Genomic DNA, 22,603 nt, shown 5'->3' with positions numbered 1-22,603 from the left:
CTTCCTCCGAACGACTTCCATTAACCACCACCCTCTGGCATCTGTCCGACAATCAGTTTCTAACCCAGTTCACCACTTTGGGTCCTAACTTCAGCCTTAAAGTTTGTTCAACAGCCTCCAATGAGGAACCATATCAAAGGCTTTGCTGAAATCTAAGTAAATTACATCAAGCATATGTCCTCGATCCAGCTCTCTGGTCACCGAATCAAAAAATTCAATCAGGTTCGTTTGGCACGATTTACCTTTTGTAAAGCCATGTTGCCTTGAATCATGTAACCCATTAGATTCAAGGAAGTACACTATTCTTTCTTTCAGCAACACTTCCATTATTTTTCCAACAACCGAAGTGAGGCTCACTGGCCTGTAGTTTTCCGCTTCATCCCTGTGACCACTTTTGTGAATAGGGACCACATCCGCTCTCCTCCAATCCCAGGGAGCCACTCCTGTCTCCAGAGATTTGTTGAACAAGTCTTTAATAGGACCTGCCAGAACCTCTCTGAGCTCCTTCAGTATCCTGGGTTGGATACCATCTGGTCCCATTGCTTTGTCCACCTTCAGTTTTTCAAGTTGCTCATAAACACTCTCCTCTGTGAACGGCGCAGAATCTACTCCATTTTCTAATTTTATTTGAATTGTTACCCTTTTTTAATTCAGCAGGCTTTTTCCCACCTTCATCATGTTTCTACCATTTAGAAGGGAAGTAATCAGTATGGTCTACCATTAAGTCAGGTTATTTTATCACAACTTTTGCTATTTTAGCACAGATCCCATTTGATGCAATAGGTTTAATAATAACCTAGGTTATTAAACCCATTTTAAAGTTAGCCCACTTTAATAACTTCCCCCCTTAGATTTTAGTTTAGGAATTTCCAAATCCTTTCTAGGAATTCTGATTTTGTTTTATCTTTTAACTGCTTCATGTAAGATGTTATTTGATTCTAAAATTCCTAGATACTTGTCACTGTTGTCAATGGGTAACCATGTTGGCAACTTATTTATTAAGATTTATTTGCCACCTTTTGAAATAATTTACTCAAGGTAGTGTACAGGAAGAATAAGTCATGCATAAACAATAGACTTAGGGGCTGATTCTCTAAACAGCACCTAGAAAAATGGTGCCAGCCTCATGTCAATTACATTTAGGCACCTTTTACAGAATAGCAGCTAGTTGTGCATATGTAAAAACTTAACGCCTGAAATGCAGGCCATGTTTTTGGAGAATCAGGCTTAGTTTCTTTTGGTCTCATAAGAGAGTATGGGTTGTGGATTTTGTCATTTACATTTGCACTCTGTCATTTCCAGGATAAGAGCGGGAAACTTATTTTTTCCCTGATATGGCTATGTTCTCCTAAGTATCATCTCACAATACAGGAACCTTTCTCTAAAAGAAATCTCCTATGGCTCAGTAGTTAAAGGCACTTCTTCCATATTCCCAAGGTAGTAGATTCAAATCCCTAGCATGGTCAAGAACTCTAGCACATATTCCTATTATTTTTTAGAGACATTCTGCCATCTAGGTGCATATTGATGATGTCACAATTGTGCATCAGACATATCCACTTGCTCTGAACCACAGCCAATGTGAGTATGGATTCTCTTCTTATTTTTTTAGCATTTGGGAATGAGGTTTAGTATGCTATATAGATTTCAAGTGCTTTGTTTGAATAATGCATTATTGAACATCTTTTACTTTTATTATCAAAGAAGAATCCTCTATAACCCACAAAATAGAAGGTATACTATGAAAGAAATATATATATATATATATATATATATATATATCTATATATATATATATATATATATATATATATATATATATATGGGCTCCTTTTACGAAGGTGCACTAGCGTTATAGCACACACACCGGATTAGTGCGCGCGCTAGCTAAAAAACTACCGCCTGCTCAAGAGGAGGTGGTAGCGGCTAGTTCGTGCGGAATTTTAGCACGCGCTATTCTGCGCGTTAAGGCACTAGCGTGCTTTCGTAAAAGGAGCCCTAAGTGTGTCTATATTGTTAAATATCCTTTGCAGAATCGCCTTTTAGGCGTTACATAGACGTCCTATTAACATCTATAACATTATCATGTGTTAGCGTTATGATATCATTAGAATGGCGATTTTATGCTGTTTTTTACAGCATATAGAGGTCGGGGTTTCACCTTCTGGGGAGGGATTTAAAATAAGCGGTTGGCATTTCAAAGCTCGCTCTTAGCCCGGTCTGGATGTTCTCTGGGTTTGTACTAGCCGTGAGAAGGTAGGTTAATATAATGAAATTATAAGTTAGAGAGTAGTTTGCTTCAGTGTAGATGTATACACGAAGTAGTGTTAGATTGTATTACAATAAAGGGTAGGAGATTTAATGTTGTTTACATTTTCTTTTATTATTTTATCATATTTATTAGAGACCCCTCCTGATGAAGGACACAAAACTCGAATCAAGGGCTTGGTTTCCTGCCATGGCATTTCTTTGCATTTGAAATGGTATTGAAAATGTCAGCAATATTCCCCATATTGTTTTGTTCCATTTTAACCTGACATAACAGGAAAATCCTGATATTCTGTTTATTTTCTGACATCTAATATTACTCTCTACTTTCTCAATAGTGCATATTACTGAAAAATCTAGTAATGCACTAATTTATACAAGTTTTTCAAGGGAAGTGTGACTATATAAACATACTCAAAGATAGCTGTGACTTTTCAGCTACCTTATATCAACCCTTGTAAGATCCTCATCGACACCACTTAGGGCTCAACATTTCTCTTTGCCCTATGCTTTATGTATCTAATCGTCACTGGATCTACTCTTTTAGTCTTATTTCAAGAGCTTGGAGGGGCATAATCAAAAAAACCGTCTAAGTCCCTTTTTGGCCTAAGGCCTTAAACGTTGAAAGCAGAAGCAGGGAAAAAGTGTCCATAACCAAAACAAACCTCCTTGTTTTGATAATGGCTTGCCTCTACATTCAGCTGTTTAAACGCCCAGACCACCACTATGTCTACACTTGTACCCAAATGACGTCTACACTTATACCCCATAATGAACCAAAAAAATGCCTAAGCCCCAATCGTCCAACACAAGGGCTTTTAGGCGAAGGAGGAGCCAGTCCTTCGCCTAAAAGTAGGCGGAGCTTTGGGACGGATGGGCCAATCCGGCCTCATTCCGTCGTTGGCTGCCTGCCGGACAGGTGGGTTTGGCTCCCGTCTGTCCGGCCAACTACCAAAGGTACGGGGAAGGGGGGTGGGGGTGTCGTGGGGGTCGGCCAGGGGGGTCGCGGGTCGGCTGGGGGGGCGGTCGCAGGTTCTTGGGGGGGGGCGGTCGTTGGAGGGAGGGGGGTTTGCGTCGAGGGCAGGAGGGCCTGGGATCCCTCCTGCCCGTAATGTAGTGCGGGGTGGGGGTAGGGGGTCGCCGTGGCCAGGAGGGTTTGGGCTCCCTCCTGGCCCGATATTGTCAGGGAGTTGGGGAGTCGGCCGGGGAAGAGGGCTTGGGCTCCCTCTTGCTCCGATCGTGGATGCGGGTGCGGGTGGGAGCGCGTGCGAGCGGTCGTTCGGGGTGGGGGTGCGAGCGGTCCTGCTGGGGGGGGTGAATCGGGCGTCGGGCAGGGTGGGAACTAAATACAAAAACTTTTGTATACCGCGCTCACGCGTATGATGCGTGAGGGGTATGCGCGGTAGGTAAAAATGCGTATAACGCACGCGTTATATGCGTGAAAATACGGTACCTCAAAATGTGCCCTAAATAGAACACTCAGGGGTCTTATGGGATACTGCAAGACCACCCACACATACACCCACAGTATGAATAAAATAAGATGCAATGTTTGTAAGTGAGATTTTGGTTGTGAGGTGTTTGGGGGGGGGGCTGCTACTGTGCCTCAATTTTTCACCACTGTTTTTGATATAATGAAGACACATAAGTGGAGTTTTTTTAGCCATATGAAGCTTAACTGAGGATTTTTCCCCACTTTCTTTTTGTGTCTTATACTGTGGGTGTATGTGTGATGTGTGGATGGCCTTGCAGTGTCCCATAAGACCCTTGAGTTATCTATTTAGGGTGCATTTTGAGGTAAATGATGATTGTTTGTGTCCCTATCCTTTAAGTAGTGTTACAACATTATACACTCCAGAAATCACAGCACAGAGATGGAACATACTAGAACATCCAACAGAGCACCCCCTATACACTGACATATCCCTGCATCAATATGTCTGCAAGGAAAGAGCCCAGCTTCAGCATGAAGAGCAAACCCTTCACGATGCTTTGTGTCCTTCATGGCAGAACTCAATTCCACAGTGGCAGGAGACTGTCTCTCCATGCTAATACCACTGAGATAGGCAGAAAGTCTGCAGGACTCTGCAAAGGTAATAAGACAGCTATGTGTCCCAGCCCAGCATAACAAACTATACACGAATGATACTATTTTCAAATAAAGTCTCTATAATGCTAAATCCAATATCTATAAGACCTTTCACTGACCATACCTTCATTTAGCAGGGGGTCAGCCTAACCTTCAACTACGCTAGCCTAATACAGAGTTTCAGGGGAACATAACACTTTGGTAAATGTGGGACAAAACCAGACCCAGAACCCTGGCTTTTGACCTGTCTCAAAAATATTGCAGAATAACAATACACCAATAGTCCCCACAAACCCAATGCACACCATGCTGCCATCAGAACTATTTACCATTACTATCTTAATTTGGGTCCTTTGAGAATATACATCCAGGGTGGGTGGGATTACATTACTACATATTTGAATCATTGAGAGGATGGGTGGAGGGGGAATGGTTGTTCATATATATTTGTAAGACAAATATGCTTTTCTTGATTTATTATATGTTATATTTGTATTTTGCACTGTTACTATGTAGGCAATCAATAAATACTGTAATTAAAAAAAAATTATTACCATGAAATATGGCACTATCATGGAAGAGAATAGACTACTGAACATATCACTCAGATGCAAGCAGTGTGCCACAGGATGGCAATCAGGGCCTACCTCTCCAAAACATCTCATTATGATTCACCTCACACACGAAGCAAACCTGGTTTGAGATCCAGTAAAGTAACTCTCAGCAAAGCAGCACTATCTGAAAGTGCGGTCTGGTAGACTATTGTGGCCGGTGCCATAAACATGTTTTCTGTAGCATATGTGCTCCAGGCATAACCATGTCTAGCAGGGTTGAAGCCCTGAAGACCTGATATAGACGAATATGCTGGGATCACTTGCGCCTGATCCAATGCATCAAACAGCATTTTTGGGAAGAGGGTAGGAAGTCTGTTATTCCAGCATTGATCCAAGTCACTTTTGATTCCATCTCACATATCACATCCATCTGATATGTCACTGCTGGTGGTAACATGCAGACTCTCCCTCTCCAACTGGTGACTGCAATCTGCAGAACAAGCAGCAACCTAGCAATATCATTGTGCATGCAGATGCTCATATCTGTGCCACTTCATCTCTCCCTAGTATGTACCCCTAGAAATTACAAATTAATAAAAATGGTGGAAGTGGGTAAATAAATAATCATAAATAGAAATTTTCCACTTATTGAGCTGAGAGTACTATCTCAATGGAAGAAAAAGCCTCAGATTTGTTCTGGCAGAGCATAAATGCTCAAACCTCCTCCACCCACATCATTGGCAAAAAACTTCCAAGGAGAATGTACTGCTACCACTATGTAAATCTTAAGGTGGGACTGAGATGTTAATCTGCAACACTGACAACTGCGTTATAAATTTGTGAGTGATGTCTTCAAGTTTCAAGTTTCAAGTTTAATCAAAATTTGTTGAATCGCTTATTTAAATTTACTAAGCGATTTACAAAAACAAGAAAAATAATACAAATACAAGGTTAGTTAAACTTTAATACAATGTTAAAAAAAGAAAATAAAATAGAATAAAATTAAATTAAATTAAAATTATACAGACTAACGGACACATAAGGAAAGAAGGGTAAAATTACATATGTATAAAAAAAATAAAAGGTATGAGGTAAAAAAACATGAGGTAAGGGAAGGAAATAAGGAAAAAGATAGGATTAGGAAGGATTAGGGAAATTGTTTTCATACATTATATGCGTCCTTAAAAAGGAAACTTTTTAAGCTACTTTTAAACTGCTTTAAATCCTTTTCAGTTCTAAGATACAGGGGCAAGTTATTCCATAATTGTGGGGCTATGACAGAAAAAATATCAGTACGACGAGTTCCAATTATTTTTAGTGAAGGAACTGTTAAAAGATTTTGATTGGTTGATCTTAATGTGCGAGAGGTACAGTATGGGATAAGTAGTCTGTTAATAAATTGAGGTTCGTTTGTGCTCAAAGTTAATTAGTAGCCACCCAATGTTTCACGGTAATAAACCGTTTCTTCAGGGCTCACAGACTTTCACTCTCTTCACAAAGTTTGAAATGTTTGCTTACACGATCTCACCACCCCTAGAAATTACATCATCCTGATCATCTGGGGTTTTGCAGGTCACAACAGGTCCAGTTTCCCCACATGGAAATACAAACCATCATCATAAGGCCCCTCCAATAATACATTGTCTGCTATCACTGGGCCACATAGAAAGGTAGTGGGGAGGGGGAACAAGTGGATACTATTGGCTCATACCACATAATTCGGGTACTGGCTGGCCCCACATCTACCACCAATCTGCAACAAAGTTGACATCAGTGATTTTGAATAACATAATTCTGAGACTGCAAAGCACATATAAATCCATGTCATGTCCACTGGATGTGCCAATTTCAGCTAAAACACACAATAGTAGGCCTCGGTTTTAAGCCTTGGGACCTGTTTGATAGCACACATTGTAGCACATACAATGATATCACATCACCTGTTTGATAAATATGTGACTTAATTGCCATTTGTATTCTCTGAGAAATATTTGATATGCTCATGTATGTAATTCACTGCACAGTGTCTTCTTGTTGTGAACCGCCTTGAACTGATAGTTTGGCAGTATACAAAATCCTGAGTGGACTAGAACGGGTACAAGTGGATCGATTTTTCACTCCGTCAAAAATTACAAAGACTAGGGGACACTCGATGAAGTTACATGGAAATACTTTTAAAACCAATAGGAGGAATTTTTTTTTCACTCAGAGAATAGTTAAGCTCTGGAAAGTGTTGCCAGAGGATGTGGTAAGAGTGGAGAGCGTAGATGGTTTTAAGAAAGGTTTGGACAAGTTCCTGGAGGAAAAATCCATAGTCTGTTATTGAGAAAGACATGGGGGAAACCACTGCTTGCCCTGTATCGGTAGCATGGAATTTTGCTACACCTTGGATTTTAGCCAGGTACTAGTGACCTGGATTGGCCATCGTGAGAACGGACTACTGGGCTTGATGGACCATTGGTCTTACCCAGTAAGGCTATTCTTATGTTATTATTATTATTATTATTATAGCAATGTCCCCATCCCTGTATGCTCCCATTGTATCACAATGACAATTGCATGGTACTCTTTAGGGAGCATTCCATCCCTTATCAGAACTGATGCAGTCTGACAGCATGTGATCAGGACTGGCCACCTGCGAGACCTGTAAAAAAGCGGGGAAGGAACTGTACACCTCAATATACTTCATTTGCAAGCTCATACACTTATACACATAACTAAGGGTTCCTTTTATTGCACACACCTTTTTAGCGCATGCTAAAACCCGCGCTAGCCGAAAAACTACCGCCTGCTCATGAGGCGGTAGCGGCTAGCGCGGCTGACAAATTAGCGTGCGCTATTACGTGCATTAAACCACTAACGCGGCTTTGTAAAAGGAGTCCTAAATATCAATCATACCTTTTTGGGTGCAATATACCTTGTCATAGATACATATATGCTATCTTTTACTACACATCTGACTTATTTTCACTTATACAAATGGCAAAAGACTTGAAATATCATCATCTTTTTTAATTTATATAACACACATGCTGATATATTTGCATATGTCTATATTATCATTGGTTCTTTTATTAACATACTAGCTGATAACCCGGCGTTGCCCGGATATTTATTTATCCCAAAATGTCCAACCCCCTACATGTCCCACCCCCCTATGTCCCACATGTCCCACCCCCCACGTTACCCCCCCCACATGTCCCAACCCCCTACCCTCCACATGTCCCAAAGGAATGTCCCTCTCTATGGGGCTGAACTTAGACTTAAACGGCATCGGGAGTGTTGGTATTCATCTCTGCGAGCCCGAAAACTATGGGTTGGACATTAATATCTGTCGCTTTTGATAATTTTAACATATCACCCTCTTCCCACCCACACAGTATTTTACCCCGTCCCACCTGCACAATATTTTCCCCCAGATAGTAAGTCATATGTGTACCAAGTTTGGTTGAAATCTCTCCATGCATTTCAGAGTTATGCTGAGTATTCATCTGTGAGCCCGAAAACACTATGGGGTAGATACTAAAATCTGTCATTTTCAATCATTTTTACATATCCCCCCTTCCCACCCCCACAGTGTTTGTCCTCAGATAGTAAGTAATGTGTATGTCAAGTTTGGTTGAAATCTGTCCATGCATTGAAGAGTTATGCTGGAACATACATACATACACACACACACATATATTCAAATTATAATGTGAAATATTTGACAAAATGAATACAATACAACTAACGCAAAACTTGATTATAAACAACATTTTTAGTTTCACCTCCAGGAGCAAGAACATATAAAATCTTGGGTGAACCCACCCTTGAGCAAGCAATATAGAGTTGTGGGCCGCGAGACCCCCAGAACATATCACGCCAGGTAGTGAGGGATCTGCATACCAAGTTTCGTTCAAATCGGTCAAGCCGTTTTTGAATTACTGTGAGAATGGCAGCTTTTTACATTTTTTCCATTGACATGAATGGGTGAAATCTGATTTTCTGTTTGTAGCTCCGCCCACGTGTGCAGGTGGGCCGCGAGACCCCCAGAACATATCACCCCAGGTAGTGAGGGATCTGCATACCAAGTTTCGTTCAAATCGGTCAAGCCGTTTTTGAATTACTGTGAGAATGGCAGCTTTTTACATTTTTTCCATTGACATGAATGGGTGAAATCTGATTTTCTGTTTGTAGCTCCGCCCACGTGTGCAGGTGGGCCGCGAGACCCCCAGAACATATCACCCCAGGTAGTGAGGGATCTGCATACCAAGTTTCGTTCAAATTGGTCAAGCCGTTTTTGAATTACTGTGAGTATGGCAGCTTTTTACATTTTTTCCATTGACATGAATGGGTGAAATCTGATTTTCTGTTTGTAGCTCCGCCCACGTGTGCAGGTGGGCCGCGAGACCCCCAGAACATATCACCCCAGGTAGTGAGGGATCTGCATACCAAGTTTCGTTCAAATTGGTCAAGCCGTTTTTGAATTACTGTGAGTATGGCAGCTTTTTACATTTTTTCCATTGACATGAATGGGTGAAATCTGATTTTCTCTTTGTAGCTCCGCCCACGTGTGCAGGTGGGCCGCGAGACCCCCAGAACATATCACCCCAGGTAGTGAGGGATCTGCATACCAAGTTTCGTTCAAATCGGTCAAGTCGTTTTTGAATTACTGTGAGAATGGCAGCTTTTTACATTTTTTCCATTGACATGAATGGGTGAAATCTGATTTTATGTTTTTAGCTTCGCCCACGTGTGCAGGTGGGCTGCGAGACCCCCAGAACATATCATCCCAGGTAGTGAGGGATCTGCATACCAAGTTTCGTTCAAATCGGTCAAGCCGTTTTTGCGTGATCGCGGCACATACACACACACACACATACATACATACCTCCGATTTTATATATATAGATTAGTATTGGCTAAACTTCACATTGCATATGTTTTTTATTTTGTTGTATTTTTATGTTTTTATTTAATCGTGATGCCAATATCTATTATGTTTGTTCTTTAGATGTCAGTTGTAACCCCTGAGGCAGGCTTTTAAGCCGAAACACAGACCATGTCGGGTCTGCTACATAGATTGGTCTCAACATTTTAATTTGCATAGACTGTTTTATTTGTTGGAATAAACCTCACTTGTTTTATCTCTGGTTGACATGCACAGTTCCTTTCCCACTTTTTTTCCATAACAATATGTGAGTTTGGAGGATAAGTAAGGGCTCCTTTTACAAAGTCGCGGTACTGGTTTCTACCGTGGGTCGGTGAGGTAAATGCTCTGACATTCACAGGAATTCTTTAAGAACCGGAGCCTTTACCTTGCTGGCCTGCAGTAGAAACCTCTACCGCAGCTTTGTAAATTTGCTGAAGATACTGACCCTTCTGATTTTTACAGGATTTCATTCCCAAGATTGCTATATATCAATTGTCTCGATCCCTCTGAAATCAAGCACATTCATTATATTCTAATTAAATAATATAGGGACAGAAAATATTCACAGCATCCACAAATGTTTTAAAGGGCGACATTATCCCACAGCACTGGAAGGGACTGCAGCAGCAAGGCTACTATTTCTCACTAGGAAAGAAAAGAAATCATTTTGCTGTTCCAGATTTGGCCATGGGCATGGTGAAGAAGGGAAGGTAGTTTTTACATTAAGGCTGAAACTGAAAGCTCTCAAAACATAGTACAGATTGCCTGAGAGTAACTGAAAAAAAAACTACAGAGGATTATACTGAGCCAGGGGATTTACAACATTTGATTGATGGTCCTCATGAGAACATAATGGTTACTCAGAGAAGGGGTTTTACAGTTGAAATCATATATTCTGCTCAAAGACAGAGTAATAATTATTTTTACCTCTGTGGATATGGATCATGATTTAGTAAATCTATTAGGATCCTTAGTTTAGGTTTCATTTCTACTATTTTATTAATGTCAATTGCTGACATTTGTTAGATATGTATGTGTAAGTGTATGTACACTTCTTCCTCCGTATTCGCAGTTTAAGCAATTGCGGTTTCGATTATTCACGGTTTTTAGCTTGCTGGATCCTCCCCCCAAATTACATCAGCTTGCATAGAGAAATCACTGATTCCAAGCGTTTACAGAGAAAATCGCTGATTCCCAGCACTTTCTTCACTGTGTTTTGCCTCTCCTTCAAGAACAGACCAGGTCTCACCATATTCACGATGGTTTTTAATTGACAACAGCAAATAACATATGAAAATAACATATTCACGTTTTTTCTGCATTTGCGGTTCTGTTAATCCCCTATCACAGCGAATACGGAGGGAGAAGTGTATGTATATATATGTGCGTGCTCTTCAACATCTTTATAAATGATCTGGATATTGGTATGACGAGTGAGGTGATTAAATTTGCGGACGATACAAGGGCAATTGTGAAGATCTGCAACGTGACATAATCAAGCTCGAGAAATGGGCATCGACATGGCAAATGAGGTTCAAATTGGATAAGTGTAAAGTGATGCATCTCGGTAACAAAAATCTCATGCATGAATACAGGATGTCCAGGGCGGTACTTGGAGAGACCTCCCAGGAAAGAGACTTGGGAGTTCTGATCAACAAGTCGATGAAACCGTCCATGCAATTCGCTGCGCAACGAAAAGGGCGAACAGAATGCTAGGAATGATAAAGAAGGGGATCACGAATAGATCGGAGAAGGTTTTCATGCCATTGTAACGGGCCATGGTGCACCCTCACCTGGAATACTGCATCCAGAACTGGTCGCCATACATGAAGAAGGACATGATTCTACTCGAATGGGTTCAGAGAAGAGCAACTAAAATGATTAAGGGGTTGGAGGAGTTGCTGTACAGTGAGAGATTGGAGAAACTGGGCCTCTTCTCCCTTGAGAGGGGACATGATCGAAACATTCAAAATACTGAAGGGAATAGACTTAGCAGATTGTTCACCCTCTCCAAGGTAGGGAGAACGAGAGGGCACTCTCTAAAGTTGAAAGGGGATAGATTCCGTACAAACGTAAGGAAGTTCTTCTTCACCCAGAGGGTGGTAGAAAACTGGAATGCTCTTCCAGAGTCTGTTATAGGGGAAAACACCCTCCAGGGATTCAAGACAAAGTTGGACAAGTTCCTGCTAAACTGGAACGTATGCAGGTGAGGCTGGACTCATTTAGAGCACTGGTCTTTGACCTGGGTGCTGCCGCGTGAGCGGACTGCTGGGCATGATGGACCACTGGTCTGACCCAGCAGTGGCAATTCTTATGTTTATATATATATATATATATATATATATATATATATATATATATATATATATATATATATATATACATACACTAGTCATTAAGCCCGTTATATTAACAAGTGCTAGAATATATGTCTGTCTTTCTTTATTTCTGTCTCTCTCTCCCTCCCGCTGACTTTCTTTCTGTTGATCTCTCTCCCTGGCCCCCTTTGTCTGTCTGTCTTTCTGTCTCTCCCTGCCCCTGTGTCTTTCTTCTTTTCTTTCTGTCTCCCTTCCTCCCGCTGTCTGTCTTTCTTTCTATATATCTGTCTGTCTCTCTCCCTGCCTCCTATGCAGCAGCATTTTTCTCCCCTCCACTTCCCTGTGCAGCAGCCACAACAGCATTCACTCCCCCTCCATTTCCCTCCCCCCACACCACTTCCCTGTGCAACAGCAGCGTTTCCCCTACCCCCCCTTTCCCTTATCGCGGTTTAGCCAGCTTCTTTAGTCCGTTTCCGCCGCCCCCATCCTTCCCTTCCTGTCCCGTGGTCCCGACAAACCTGCCGACTCCAGCAGCCTGCAGCACTCTGCACATGCTGCTTCGGGGCCTTCTACTGCCCTGATTTACTCTGCTGCGTCTCTTGAAACCCCGTGAGTCCTGGTGCCGTGAGGTGTGCCTCCGTGCCGAATTCGATTTTCGAACATGGAGGCAGGCCAGAACACGGAGCAAATCCCCCCTCGCCGTCACTCACCGCCAGAGTGCCGCCTCACTGCTGCTGCTGATTTGGAGGGGGGGCACAGGCGCACCTGCCAGCATCTTCCCTCTTGCCTTCTCACCCGCCCGCCGCGGCTCCTCTCTCGAACGGGACCATGGGCGGGTGGCCCGCAGACAGGAGGTTTCCGAAATGCACCAGGCTTCCCTGGTGGGGGGGGGGGGGGGATGGCAAGCGACAGCGAGGAGGGAGTTGGAGCAGGCCGCAGAGGCTGTCAGTGCCAGCAGGCTGCGGCGGCTTCAGGTGGATGTTGGTGGTGCTGATGGACCGGGGGGGGGGCAAAAAAAGGAAGGGAGGCCTACTGCTAGACAGGGGGAACAGAAAAGAGGTACTGCTAGACAGGGGAAGAGGTGCTGATGGACGGGGGAGGAGCAAAAAAAGGAAGGGAGGCCTACTGCTGGACAGGGGGAACAGAAAAGAGGTACTGCTGGACAGGGGAAGAGTTGCTGATGGACAGGGGGTGCAAAAAAAAAAAAAAAAGGAAGGGAGGCCTACTGCTGGACAGGGGGAGTAGAGAAGAGGTGCTGATGGACAGGGGTGGCAGAAAAAGGAAGGGAGGCCTACTGCTGAACAGGGGGGAGCAGGAAAGAGGTGCTGCTGGACAGTGGGGAGTTAAAACAAAGGGAGAAGGGCTGCTGCTGGATAAGCGGAACAGTGAAAGGGTGGTGGTGGACACAGGGGAAGAAAAAGGAAGAGAGAATGGACAGGGGGAGCAGGCAAGGGGTGGTGGTGGACAGCCGAGGATAAAGAAAGACAGAAAGAAAGAAATACAGAAATAAGCTAAGGAGAGAGAAAGAAAGAAATACAGACACACACACACATATTCTAGCACCCATTAATGTAACAGGCTTAAAGACTAGTATATAAATAAAATGTCTGTATGTGTGTATGTATTTCATCTATATTATTTAGACTTTGGCAGTAATAGAGATGAATCACAATTATTTTTTGATAGCTTGACATTCATTATAAAATATCATTGGGGTCTGCAAACTAAAGACATGTGGAATGGCATTTTAGAAAAAAAGTCTTAAAACAAATATAAACAACCAACAAGATATATTGATACAATGAACATCAGGCACAAAGATGAGTGGATATCAATCAAATGTGTAGATTAGTTCTTTAAAGTCAAAATTTAAAAAAGTCTTAATAAATATATGATGTGGGCCACATTTCATCCTGACAAAGGCTCCATCAGGGATAATATGCTAAAAACCAACATATGAAATAATAAACATACAAATAAATTTTAACAAGCATAATAACAATTAAAAGAAAAGATTCAAAGATTCAAAGAAAATTCTATGTGTGGGAATGGTGAAATTGGAGTATCCATATATAAAGCAAAAAGATTTATCCTACGCTCTGTCCCTCCCATCCTTATGCCTTTGAGGTATTTGAACTGTTTGATTTTTATGTCTAGAGATTCTATAACAGGAGTAAAAGGGGTGGTGATAGAAGACAGCCTTGACAGTATTAACCATTAATTGGGCCTGTGGTTGTACCTGCGAAGGGGCATTTTTGATAGGACATCTAAGTCTGAGTTTGGCCGTTTTGAGAAAGATGCCCAGAAATCCAGCAATGTCCATTTTTGAAACCACAAGACGTTTATCTTATTTATTTATTTTTATGAAAATGATCTATCTAGATGTTTGGGCCCTTAGTGCGCCTATCTCTTTTGGCCATTTTCAAATGAAAAAAAGCACAAAAAGAAGTCAATGGGCTATCTAAGCAGGTTCTTTGTAAACTGGAAAATAGAAACTCGATGGTACAAATGCAAACTATCATATGTACATTAACAGTAACAATTGCACTGAATTATGCCTTATGCTTCATCCAAATAAAGATAGAGGGGAAAAAAGAGACTTCAGGACCACTCAGGATATCAGACTTCAATGTTAGCATATTATCTAACTTTTTTGGTCATATTTCTAATCATTAATCTCTTTTAAAAAAAAAACCAAAACCAAAAACAAAACACCTCTCTTATTGTTTATGCAAGGTATTGAAAAGATGACCTGTACTTAGGCACAGAACTTTAAATGCACTTAGTTCTTTTGAATCCCTATGGGGACTGCCTCCATTTCGCCTAATTGAATGCAGTCATTAATCTTTGAAAATTGGCCACACAGACAGCTGAGCAGAGCAGAGCAGAAGGGCGCCCTAGGGGCACTGCAGTGAATGTCAAATTAAAAAGTCACAGGTACACGTCACTATAACCTGCTTATATGGTATGGTGAATCTTCCAAAACTTACTGTACCCAACTGTCCTGTAAATCACAACAGTAGCCCTTATGCCTGCAGGTGTAATCTTTATGTAGGTACACTAGATTTGGGGTAGATTTTGGAGGGCTTATAAGTAGTTATAGTGACATATGTACCGGAGACTTTTTAATGTGACATTCTCTGCAATACCCCTTTGAGTGCCTCTCTGAGCTATGTCTGTGTGGTCATTTGAGGCTGTAATACTAGGGTCACCAAATGTCCTGGAAAACCCAGACATGTCCTCTTTTTAGAGGACGTCTGGGTGCCCAGACGGATTTCCAAAACCCAGCAGTTTGGCCAGGTTTTGGAAAGCCTGAGCTCGGGACCACATCTGGGGAGTCATCTGAGCATGCGCGCATGTGACGTAATAACATTGCACACATATGTATGATGTCATTGTGCCACCTCTGTGCATGTTTGAGGTCCATCCAGATGTGGGCCCAAGCTCAAGGAAGCTGACAAAGGCATGGCCAGGTCGAGACAAGGCATGGCTGGGGGTAGAATGGAGCGAGGCCACGTGTCCTATTTTTTAACATTCAAATTCTGGTAACCTTATATAATACAAGCTGGAATTTACTGTTTTTTTCACATCTTTGGGTGATGGGAAGGGGTTGGTTACCACATAGGGAGTAAAGGGGGGGGCAGTTTATGCCTTAATCCCTCCAGTAGGGAGGGATTAAGGCATAAACTCAATTTTAAAACAGTCCTAGTCCCTTTCTTTCCTCCCATCCCACGTGCAGTAGAACCCTTGAGCACCCCCCCTCCACACACACAGCCGAACCACTGCTGACCCTCCATCCTTCCCTCCCCACCAATCGCGAGCGAGCCCTACCTTCATCCAAAGCAATGTCAGGCCGGCAGCACTCTAAACAGGCTGCTTAGGCAGTGAGATCCCCGACGGACAAGGCCAAAGCAGCCTGTTTAGAGTGCTGCCGGCCTGACATTGCTTTGGATGAAGGTTAGGCTCGCTCGCGGTCAGTGGAGAGGGAAGGATGGAGGGTCAGCAGGGGTTTGGCTGAACGGTGGGGGCTGCAGCAGTGGTGGCAGGGGGCAGGTTGAAGAGTTTCTGGAGAATCCCAAGACTAGGGCTTATTTTGGGGGTAGGTCTTATTTTCAGGGAAACACGGTATTTGTGATAGATGCAGTAAACTGATTGTGATTAATTTTAGAATGGAAGCATTGAAACATGAAGGCAGATAAAGGCCAAATGACCTATCCAGGCTGCCCATCTGCAACATCCACTATCTGCTCCTTTTCCTAAGAGATCCTAGGTGCCTGTCCCATGCTTTCTTGAATTCAGATGCAGTCATTTTCGCCACCACCTCTACTGGGAGACTAGTCCATGCATCTAGCATCCTTTCTGTAAAAATATATTTCCTTAGAATAGAAACATGAAAACCAGTTTATAAAGTTTAATAAACCAGAGTTGTATATCCTAGTATTCTTTCAGCTTTCGCCGCTTCCTTGTCACTATATCATTCTCAGATCTTTCTCTTAATTGAGGTACATCAGTACCACATTTATGTAACACTGGGACTCATATATCAGCCATTCAAAATACATTTCCCATTTCAATAATAACCATGACAGCGTTCATTTGGGCAAATATTGGCTGCAGTTTTATTTCCTATTATTTTCAAACATTAATTTTCATAACTTTTATAAACATAACCAAACTCCACATTTAACCATTTTGGATTTACCTCCAAGAGCTAATCGGTATCGACACTAGCTCCCTTATCCCAAACTTTCCCTTAACTCCCGGTGACTTACGGTGTCGTCAAGCTACCTCAACTCGTGGTGGTGTCGCCCATGAGGACATATTTACCATCACCATCATAGGTCTTCCAATTCAATCTGCCTCTAATAAAGGCTCTGCCCTTAGGCCACAAGCAGTGACAGAATTTCTTGTCACTGCTCCCCCACAACTTCAGCCAACTAGCCCACTAAACAATGCTGTAACAAATCCTGAATCTCACTGAGAAAAATATTGACCCCAATTAAAAATAAATGCACCCCGTCCGGGCGAATTAAGCCCGGGCAATCCACCGAAATGAGGTCATGGCCCAATACCAGACCCCCATCACAGCTACAAATTTAGAGACTTCTGCATTTACTCGCCTGCGAAGACACTCAATAGCAGCAGGCTTCCATGTTCCCTTCCAACAACGGGGAGGAAGAATGTGCGACCATACAATGCACGCTGCTGGGAAGGAGCAGGCCATGGACAGTAAATCTTGTTTGATTTGATGAATTAATGCAACTCCTGTTAACGAGCACAAGTCATTTATCCCCAAATGCACTAGTATAAGTACTGGAGACAAGAAATGATAAGCGTGATAGGTAGGCAACAGCTGCTCCCAAATCATTCCTTGAATTGCAAGCCAGCAAATCCGGATCCCAGCCTCAGCCAAGCCCAGATTGTGGCAAATGAGAAAGGGAATCAGCAATGTAATTGAACACCCCTGGCACATGCCGTGCCGTCAATCACGCATTCAGATGCAGACAAGCCAGCACAATGAGTCTCAATAATTCTACCAATATGGGGCATTTGGCTGACTGGAGATTAAGAGCCGAAACCACAGCCATATTGTCAGAAAAGATGACTACTTTTTTGTTGGAAAACAACGAACAGACTGCAGACAATGTACAAGATGCAGGCGTTGTTTATTAGTAAATGCAGTAACATATACAGCCTTATAGCCAACCAAGGGACCCGACACGGTCCGTGTTTCGGATAACACGCCATCCTCAGGGGTCCTAATGAATTTAAGCATAAATACTTAAGATAATGTGTAAACATAAAAAGGTAAAGCAAGCAAATGGTAATGTGACAAAGGTGATAATGTCATACAAGAACATATTAAAGTATCTGATATCAAGACTGTAAACAATTGAAGCAATGCAATATTGTCACACAATCCAAATGAGCACCACCAAAGCGGATGAGCACACCAAGCCCCACCAAAAAACACGCCAAATCCCATCTCCCCGGAAGCATCTGTAAACAATTGAAGATCAGAACTAGAAACCTCAGGAGATTGCCAAAGACACACCCCATTGAATGACAATAGAAAGGACTGCCATATTCTCAAATCCTCAAACGATAACGCAGAGAAAATACTCTTCCCATCGGAATTACCCTGGCCACAAAGTTGAAATGGCCCACCAATGTTTGTATTTCACGAGAATTAATGGCAGCCAATCAGAAAGGGCATGAGGCGAGGCTTGAGATCACAAACATCACTCCCCTGCACAAAATCTATGTATAGGCCGCGACCTATATATGGGGAAATATAGTAAGCCTATTGTTCAAATTAAAGTAGGCGCCAATATTGATGCCTAACTTTAGGTGGACTTTATAGAATCAGGGCCTAAGTGCACAGCATGTTGGGCGGAGGCAGCCAGCGTGGAGGAGGTATTTGGGGGGGAAGAGATGATGTCTCGGTCTTGCGCTCTTGCACTGGGTGGGGAGGAGAGGAGATGATGCCCCGGGCAGGCTGGGCTGGGCTCCGAGAACGCACAGGCTGCTCGTACTCCTGCACTAGGCAGTTCCCGCTTTCCACGTCACGTTTCTCTTCTACCAAGGGATGACCTGCTGCTGAAGCCGTCCCCGTGTCCCGCTCCATTTCTGCCTGGCGACATGACATTGCCTTATGTAACGGTATAGGCCGCCCCATTGTATAGGCCAATTTAGGTTTTTAAAGCTCTTAGATAAGCCGCGACTAGTAACATGGGGCGGCTTATCTAAGAGTTTTTAAAACCCAAATCGGCATTTCCTGCGGCCCATACATGGGGGCGGCCTATATGTGGTGAAATATGGTAATCAGTGCTATGGACACTCAGCATCTCACAATTGGCCATAATTGGACTTAATTGAAATATAGGTGCCTAGTTTCAAAATCTTAATTCTATAAAAAGTAGGCGCCTAGCCCATTGCACCTACACTAAAAGTGGGTGTAGTTAGGGCCAGATCATGGGCATGTTTTTGAGTTAGGCACCCCTATGTGAATCAGGTGTCATTAGACTCTGATATTAGCGCCTAACTTTAGGTATAGAAAACCCAGGCATACATTGAGGACACTAGGGAATGCCTAAATGTTAGGATGCTGAGCATCGCCTAAGCACACTAAGGCGATGCTGAACAGACTGGACTTCTGTAATTCTTTAATGATGGGTACTGCAAAAAATAAAATCAAAGCACTGCAGGTAGTGCAAAATGCAGCGGCGAGAATAATCACAGGGGTAACCTGGAGCAATCATATCACACCAGTATTAAAAGACCTACATCGGTTGCCAATCCGATCAAGGATTGAGTATAAAACTTTAATGATTATACACCAAGCACTTTACGGGGTGACACCATGGCATTTAAGTCAGACGTTGAAACAATATATACCTCTTTGATCGTTACGGTCAGAGTCTGTCATGAGGTTATCAATTGAAGTGCTTGGTGAGACTCATTATAAAAAGACTCAAACAGCAGCCATTTCTGTGGCAAGCCCTCAGAAGTGGAATGCATTACCGAGATATTTGAGATTATGAAAAGATAAGTTAAATTTTAGAAAGCAACTAAAAACATATTTGTTTGTGAAAGCTTTTTACTAGCTATTGGTATTTTATCTATTTTGAGGTCTGCTTTATCCACATTTTATTAGCTATTGTCGCGCAGCCAGTGCCGGGCCCTGATGTCCTATGTATGACCTTGGCACGCTTCCAAAAGGTGAAGGCCCTGCTGGGAAAATAATATTCTGGGAAGATAATAGTCAGAATGGCAAAAAGCTCCCAAAAACACAATAAGGCCACAGTCCAGCCACTGTTCAAATAAAGTAGGCTTTATTTTATGTACTCAGCCAATGTTCAAAACATGTAACAAAAATTAGCATTAATCCAGTGGCCTGGCTACTTCAATTCCCTATAAATCAGGGTCTCGCAGTCTCTTCTTACAGGTGACTACAAAACTATCAAAGTAAAGACAAAAATCAAACAGTTCACCTGTTCCTACAATTTGCACTGCAGCCCCTCTGGCTGCGGGGTCAGCGCATGGCTGGCAACACTCTTGCTTCAGGGTAAGTCCAGGAATTTAACTTGCTGGCTTTTTCCAAGTAAAAAACAAACAAACAAACAAACAAACAAAAACCCCATCAAAATACAAAACAGGTAAGTATTTCACAGTTAATTGAATCACAAACTTTTCCCTTCAAAACTCACTGTGCCTGCCTAAATGTAATCAGGTTGCCCCTACCAACTATAGTAAGTTAGCGGGGTGGGGAATTGCTGAATCCACTTAAAGTAACAGCCTGTTAGACCCCACAATCCCAATCCTTTGGATCTCATGTGGATTCTGCCCCACAATCATCACTGTAGCAATCAGTGGCTTGTAACTTTCAAAACAGAAAAAAAAAATCAAAGTCCTGCAGACAGCACAGACAAGTGCTCTCAAAGTACAGCAGTGTTTCAAGTCAGCAGTCTCCATTACCTCTTCTGGTCCCAGGCATGGCAGCTGATTAGCAGGTGAGGATTCCTCCCAATCCAACATTTCTATTTCATTTCCTTACCTAACCAAGGGTCTGACTCCTCTTCTGGTTCAGCTCTGGCTCTGCTTGGCTTGCACTGCTCAAACTACCTTTCTCTGTGAGAGCCAAGCCCAAGCCTTCGTGGGGGATGGGCAGGCTTCAGCTTTCCCTGGGCTTTCTCCTGCTCTGAAATTAACCTAAGCAGGTGTGTGCCTTAAAGAGGCAGTGCCTGTTTCTTAGACTGTCCTAATAATGCAAGGCTTAGGTTTAAAGGTGTTTTTACCCTCATAGTGTCCTAAATCCTCCCAGGGCTCCTGCTCTTGGGAAATCTCTTCAGAATCTAAGTCATGGTCTATGCTAGTAGTAGAGCTGCTGCACTGATCATCTCTCCTCAGCTTCAGGGCTGTGTTTCTAGGCTTTTTACCTGGAACAAGGTTAGCTGTAGTGCTGGCCTTGTGACACTATGTGCTATTTTAGCAGGCATGCTATGGGTTGAGGGAATTTGATAGGAAAATATTGTTCTTAGACTATGTCTGTGTCAGTGGCGTACCTAGGGTATGTGGCACCCGGGGCCCATCATTTTTTGACACCCCCCCCCCCATGTAAAAATTTTTTTTTTTTTTTTTTTTGCAATAACCATGAAATGGAATAAATGGTCAGAATAGAAACAGGCAGTGAAAATTTTCTTTTATTGAACCTCATATATGTAACCATTATTCCCAACATAACATAACATAAATTATGTCTAAATTGTCATGACATTAGAAGTACATATGGAGTAGTTGCAGGTGATGCTTGGGACAGTTCTGATTGTGTTAGTTCGGTTTTATGTGTTTTTTGAATAGAAGGGTTTTTATTTCTTTTTGAAGGTTTTGCAGTCTGTGGTTGATATCAATTGGTTGTAGAGTTGGGGGTCGAGTGTTGCAGCTCGAATGGCTAGGAGGTTGTCGAACAGTTTTTTTCTTTTGACGTTTTTGGTACCCTCCAACCAAAAACGTCAAAAGAAAAAAACTGTTCGACAACCTCCTAGCCATTCGAGCTGCAACACTGCAACACTGATAAGTTCCCAGAAAAAAAATACATTAAAATAAGAAGTACTGAGGATGCCATCTCTCCCCAATCCCAGGTCCTAAAGTCTAAGACAGTAGCGCAAACTAATGCTGCCAGATACAGGAAAAAAAAATTTTGATTCGATTCAGCCCTATTGAATTGGTTTTTCAATTCGATTTTCCTGCCCAGTTGGGTGATTTTTTTCAAAACTCCTGGTGGGTTTTATAGCTTTTTCACCCCCTTTGGCTTCTCCTAACCACACTGGCGCTGTGGTGTAAATAAAATAAAGAAACAAAAAGGACTTTTCCTCTTTCTGTTAAATCCTAGCTCACGTTTGCAGTCCAACACCAGCTCTGGCAGGATACACATTTCAAATCTGACATGTTATAATCACAAAACAGAAAATAAAATTAATTTTTCTACCTTTTGTTGTCTGGTTATATTTCAAATCTTGTTGGTCCAAGGCTCTGGTTTTCTTCTGATAACTTGCTTGCCAGGGTCTCCTTCTTTCTGCATGCTAACCATCCATCTGCCAACTCTGTCCTCCCTTTCCATTTCCCTTCCCTTCCCAGGAAGTCTGGTATCTTTCCTTTTTTTCATCTCCCTCCACAGATCCACCTTTTCTTAAATACCCTTTCATCCGGCATCTCTCCCTCCTTCCCCACCATCCCAGAGTCCACCATCTCTCCGTTTCTTTTCCTAATTACCCTCCTATCCAGTGTCTCTATCCCTCCTCCACACCATCCCTTGTGTCCAATTTCTCTCCCTTTCTGTTCCTTCCCTCCCTAAATCCCATGGTCCATCATCTCTCTCCCTCTCCTCTATTTTCAGACCCATTATTTCTTCGCCCCCCCAAAGTTTGGCATATGCATGTCTCTTTGAACACCCCCTTCC

General features: G+C 42.5%; 1 protein-coding gene across 1 annotated transcript in view; it reads right to left on the bottom strand.

Annotated features, from left to right (window-relative positions):
• The window catches only part of VSTM2A (V-set and transmembrane domain containing 2A), a 223,890-nt gene extending 203,078 nt beyond the window's left edge, over nucleotides 1-20,812 (bottom strand). The window contains exon 1 of the mRNA XM_033934164.1: nucleotides 20,702-20,812. The gene's annotated coding sequence lies outside the window, so the exon portion shown is untranslated. The remainder of the gene's footprint in view (nucleotides 1-20,701) is intronic.
• Nucleotides 20,813-22,603: the final 1,791 nt, after the last annotated feature.

The sequence above is a fragment of the Geotrypetes seraphini genome, chromosome 2 (genome assembly GCF_902459505.1).
Source record: "Geotrypetes seraphini chromosome 2, aGeoSer1.1, whole genome shotgun sequence".
NCBI lineage: Eukaryota > Metazoa > Chordata > Amphibia > Gymnophiona > Dermophiidae > Geotrypetes > Geotrypetes seraphini.
This window is presented reverse-complemented; position numbering and strand designations above follow the sequence as displayed.